Source organism: Pistacia vera, unplaced genomic scaffold (assembly GCF_008641045.1).
Source record: "Pistacia vera cultivar Batoury unplaced genomic scaffold, PisVer_v2 Contig878, whole genome shotgun sequence".
NCBI classification, from domain to species: domain Eukaryota; kingdom Viridiplantae; phylum Streptophyta; class Magnoliopsida; order Sapindales; family Anacardiaceae; genus Pistacia; species Pistacia vera.
In genome coordinates this window covers 157,766-164,007 of record NW_022196754.1, presented here as the reverse complement: position 1 = coordinate 164,007, position 6,242 = coordinate 157,766, and positions in this window count along the sequence as shown.

Below are 6,242 nucleotides of genomic sequence, written 5' to 3'. Positions count from 1 at the left end.
TTCGACCCTACACTTGGATCGGTAGCAAAACATTCGTCGACAAATTTGGAGGAGCCTCCAACGTGCGTTTGTTTCTTTTAAACTCATGTTGAATATTTATGCAGACTTTATTTAATATAAATTGTAAAATCATACCCTTGATCTTGGCTCATGTAAACGATCCCTGAGTTATATTATTTTTGTTTCCGCTGCGTATACGGGACCGTTTACTAACAACTTCTACCACGGAAGCCAAATATATGTCAACAGTGAGTTGTTGTGCACAACTTCTATGGATGAAGCAACAACTTGAAGATTTTGGTTTTATCATGCATAGCATTCCTATTCAATATGATAATACAAGTACTATAAATTTGTCTAAAAATCTTGTGCATCATTCTAAAACAAAGCACATAGACATTAGACACCATTTCCTATGTGATCATGTTAGCAAGGGTGATATTGTGCTTGAATTTGTTGATACTAGTGAAGAGTAAGAGATGGCGAGAAAGTATGAGAAAATAGAAAAGAAAATTTTCTGAAAAGTACAATCTGTATTTCTTAGTAATGAATTAGTTACATAGTAGCTTTTATACAAAGTAGCTGAGCTGGAGTGGAAGCTAGAGTGGAGTCAACACATCAACTCTCTTTAGTGAACAAGTCAACTTATACACAAATATAAAGCACTCAACACTTAACTATTTCATATCCTAACATTCTCTCTTAAATCAAACTTCTGTAGACTTTTCAATAATTCTCTGACCAACTTTAATACTAACATTCCCTCTAAAGTTGAACCTTTTTATTCTTCAGAAACTCATCAACATCCCTGATCAACTTCAATACTAACATTCCCTCTGAAGTTGAACCTCTTTGTTTTGCAGAAACTCATCATCATTTCCCTTAAATCAAACTTTCATGAAAAGTTCCCATGTATCAGTTGATAACTCCATTACTTTGGCAATTTGCACTAGCACTACTAACACTTCAGCACATACTTGGCTTTATAACAGTAGCATCAAATTAAAACCAGCACTACTAACACTCCAGCTAAGTGAGACTTATTCCAGCAATAAACTAAACATCATTTGCATTAAATCATGATATTTCAGCAAAACAAAATCATAGCAGCAATAACACTTCCATGTTCCAGTTACTTACTAAACGAGCTTATGCTGGGTCGGATAATCGGTTGAGTCGAGCTGGTTCTAGATCGAGTTATAACCTCACAATTCCCCGAGCTTGAAGGAAAAATCACACACACACACACCATCTGCCCCTTAGGGTTTAGTGTTCATTTCGAGCTTCGAAGACTATTGTTTGATTTGATATCAACCTCAGTATTCATCGATAGGGCACTAAATGCAGATTCAGTCGAGCTTCACGAGTCAGACTCATCCCCAGTCGAAGTACTAAACATTTAACCTTTTCTCTTTTGTAATATTCTTGACAAACTTGGAATTTGAAAAGAAAAGGTGTTTGTGTAAATTCCATGCGGTCGTGTTGCATTAAATACGGCAGCCTTTGGCAGTTACTTTTTGTCATGTGTGGGTGACTACAACTATTAACGTGCGAAGTTGAGGCGATGTGCGGTGACGATTATGATTATGGCAGTCTGACGGTTGATCGTCCCTCACAGATGATTGACACGTGGCCACGTCCGAGGGTCGAGATTGTCAACGAATAGAAGGTTGAGATTCACTATAGATCGATGGTTATGATCGAACTTGCCCTTTCGTCTGCCATGTAAACCACTATAAAGAAGGCGAACTCGTCAAAAAGCCTTCACACTTTGCAAAAGTTCCTAAGCTTCTTTGCTTATTTTGTTGCTGCTCCCTCATCTTCACGGTGCTTTCCCAGCAAGTTCATCTCATCTTTCATTTTGGTAAGACTTATTTTCCCTCATTTACTTGTTTTTACAACTTTTTGTGGTTAAAGGCAGCCATTGTTGTGACCACATTAGGCTTCTTAGGGCTTTGCTAGGGTTTTTTAAGTGGTCTCTAGCAGTCATAGGTTTAAGGAGGGTTTATGGTGGTGGTTGCTGGAACCCTGGTAGGTCATGTATGTTTGTTGTTTGACGCGAGCTACCTTGGGTGCTTGAACTAAAAGCAAAGTGTGGGTAGGTCGCCGAGTTTTTCGAGCTCTGACACATATTTGCTTCTGTTTTAAGGATAAAGGCAAGCTATCATCATGTCTTCTTCGAGCAGTCATACCTTTGATCATATATTTGATTCTCCGATGGGCTCGACAATTCTTGGGGGCATAATCCTTGAGGTTTTTGATGATATCATTGCATAGAGTTTAGACCCTGATGCGAAAGGCTCTTCTGACCACACCTCATAGGTTGCGCAAGGAACCACAATCCTCAATTGATGCCGAGGATCTAAAGCGCATAAATGAGACTTATGTTACGTGGCAGTCTTTGAGTCCTTTCTGAGGTGCGGACTGTCTATTCTTGCCTACCATTTCATCGACAATGTTTTGAGATGATTCAACATCGTCCTTCTTTAGTTGTTTGCGAATTCATACATCATAATCATAGGTTTGTACATAGCATACCAGATAGTTGAGTTGGGCGAGCCATTAGTTGAAGAGCTCGTCTATTTGTATAGATTAAAAAAGGGTCAAGACCAGACATACTACCTCTCCAAGGTGAGAAAGGTACATTTTAATAGTCTGGTCGACGTTTCAAAGAAGGTCCCATATTGGGACTCTCGGTTTTTCTATTATAAGGCTGGGGAGACCGATGTTTTTGCTTCGAAAGCTAGTAAGACTTTGACCCCCAGTGTGTGCGAAGAGTGTTTTCAAGCTCGACTGTCAGGCTGATTGAATTTCATTATTTTGCAGTAAATGTCGAGTAGAATTTTCACCTCGCGATGAGCTTATAGATGCTTCAACGCTTTAACAACCTCTTCGACAAGGAGTGCAATGTCAACGAGATTATCTTGCTCCCTCGGTTAAGGACATATGACTTTTGTGCGGACAATGCCAATTTCAACACCATCCTTGAAAAAGGTAAAGTGTTTACTTGCTCTTTTTTTTGTGTGTAGGTCCCTGATTGTTTACTTCTCCTTTCATAGAAATATGAGCTGAGAAAGCAAAGGGCCTGAAGAACAAAACGGTAGTGCCCGAGGCTGCCAAGAAATCATCGGTTGCTCTAGCGAAGAAGCAGCATACGGATACTACAGGAATGGTTAGGCAGGGTGTCTCATACCCATCCCTTAAGTGAAGCGGTGGCAAGCTTGGGGAAGGCCCAAGTGCTAAGAAGCCTACGATTGCCCCCAGGGCAGTCGAAGGGAAAGGTGTCTTCGAGCCTCAAGAGAGGTTAGTGAAGAAAACTTTCAAGCCAACTGGAGGCTCAGGGAAGGAGAAGGCGCTTAAGCAGCATGATAGCTCGAGCAAGAAAAAGTCGACTAAGCCGTAAGGGGGCTTTGGAAAACAAAAGGTTGCCAAGCAACAAGGTGGCTCGGGCAAGAATGTCGTAAAGTAAGTTGGTGGCCCGAAGAAGTCCACAACCAAGAAGAAGTTTGTTCCCATGGGCGAAGCTGTCATTCCTATGGGAAGCAAATCAAGCTCGCCTCAACAGGGAGGCAAATTTACAGAGGATGCAGCTTGAGCTATGCTCAATGCGCTGATGCCTCAGTAGTCAGGGACGCCATCATCCCATGAACTTACGCGAGCATTAGGTACGCATTCCCTCCACAACTGTTGGCTTGAGTAAGCAGCTACGTGACCAAGGTATCAGTAGTTCGCCCCCTCTTCATTTTTTATATACGCTTTTCTTTATTCCTCGTTGACTTTTATTTTTTCCTTTTTAGGCTTGTGTGGCAAGCATGCTTTTTTATGATGAGTGTTACCCCACATTGGAGGGCACTCACAAGGGATGGGAGGAAGCAGAAACACTTAAGGAGGATGCCTTGGCTAGGGCCGAGGTAGCAGAGAAGGAGAAGGACTCGAAACAGGCCGACCTTGAACGACTTAAGGAGGAAATGGCAGCCTTCGGTGTAAGGAAAGGGTATTCCTTGACAAGATTCAAGCGAGTGAGATCGCTTGGGTAAAGGCTGAATTCAAAACGGTCGAGGTTGAAAAGAGTTTGGCACAACAGCGAGGTGCCAATAATAAGCTAAACTCCGAGCTCACCTCGGCTTAAAAAATTGCCTCGGATTGGGAGGCAAAGTTCAAACAGGTCTCACTTGATCTTGTCTAGGAGGCAGAAGGTCAACAAAAGGTCAAGGCTAGTACTAAGCAACTTAGGCTCAAAATCGGGGAATTGAACGAGGCTGTCATGAACCGAGCTTGGGAGACGTCAGTCTTCCTTGTGCAGAAATTGTGGGAAGCTTATCCCTCGATCGACTTCTCTTTTCTTCTACATGCTTATTAGAAGGACGTTGACAAGATGAGGACTGAGGCTCAAAGGATGGTCTATGTTTACTAGGACGACTCCGAGCCCGACGGTGAGGGCGAGGAGGAAGTCAGGGAGGGAGAGGAAAATGCAGGAGTTAAACAAGAGGTCAAGGATCCGGCTCCCCTGGCTACACTCCCACCTATTGCTATCAACCTTCCTCTCGCCAAGGCTCCAAAGGATGTCTCGACTTCCAACCCTAAAGAGGCTTCCAAAACTCCCACTGTCGATGATCCCTTTGCCCAGATTGGTGACGATCTCCCTAATCCTATTGGCGACAATGCCCTCGCCCCTCCAACTGCTTAGAATTTTTTTTTTTTTATCTTTTTTTTTTCTAGTTTAGTTTGTAACTAAACTTTACCATTCATGAAAGATATTTTTAGCTTATATCTGTCGACCAATTTCTTAATTTTTGTAGAGTCACTTTGATTGTCCTAATTAGACTTATCATAAACAATTCAAATTTTCTCCAAGTTACGCTTAGCTCATTTTTTGATAAACTTTTTTGAATGCATACAAGTAAATCTTGTGCAACAACTCTAAGCTTGGACTGATTGCCCGTCTAGAGTTTTAGTCGCTGGCTTATGACCGATTTTCCTTCGACATGTTTTACTTGAATTTTCCCAAGTGTAACTTTGTCGGTTCGGGAAATTTCACCCTTAATGAATTGAATTTTGGTGTGGCTTATCGAGCTAAACTGCCTTTTTTCGAACTCTTGACTTTGATCACGTGGGTTGCGATTCTGAAACAATAGATGATAAATGATAAACAATAAATACACAAAAATTTATGAACAAAGAAAACTTTATGAATAATACCTCTTTTATTGATAGAATTTTGGCCATAAATGACTTTACAATGAATATAGGAGAGAAAATAAAGCGTGATTGGAACCCGAGATGCTTATTGGTAATAACTTTGTAAATGCTCTACATTCCATGCTTGCAGTACGACTTCACCATTGAGGTGTTTTAATTGGAAGGTTCCTAATGCAAGCTTTTCGGAGATCCTAAATGGACCTTCCCATTTGGGCCTAAGTGCCCCCAAGTTCGGGTTTTGTGTACCCTGGACAACCTTTTTAAAGACTAGGTTGCCCACTTCAAAGTCTCTATTCTTGACCTTGGAATTGAAGTATCATCTAACTTGTTACTGGTATGAGGCAAGCCTTAGTTGAGACTTGGTTTGGTGTTGTTCAATTAGGTCTAGCCTTAGTTGGAAAAGATCTTTGTTTGTTTTTTCATTGAATACTTCATTTCGAAAGAACTAATCCCTACTTTAACTAGGGCATTGCTTCACACCCGTATGATAGAGAGAATTGGGTTTCACCTATCGAGCTTCTGGCTATCATTCTATAAGACCATAAGGCCTTGGCAATTCCTCGGCCCATCTTCCCTTCAGGGCGTCGAGCTTCTTCTTAATGGTGTGCTTGATTATTTGTTCACAGCCTCAATTGGCCATTAGCTTGAGGCCAATAAACAGCGACAAAGCTTTTCTTGATTCCCAGCCGTTCGCAGAAAGATCTAAAATCCTTACTATCGAATTGTTTCCCATTGTCGGTTATTATTGTATAGGAAATTCTGAATCTACAAATGATGTTCTTGTAGATGAAATCCTTCAATTTGTTCGATGTGATGGCAACCAAAGGCTTGGCTTCTACCCACTTTATAAAGTAGTCCACATCAACCATTGTGAACTTAACTCCCCTTTTTCCTTGAGGCAAAGGGTCTATCAAGTCGATTCTCAAATTGCAAATGGCTAAGGGCTTGTCAAAGTAGTTAACTCTTGGGGTAGAGCTCATAGAACATAGTCAAATCTCTGGCATTTGTCGCATCTGCACACATAGTCTGCTGCATTGTCAAAA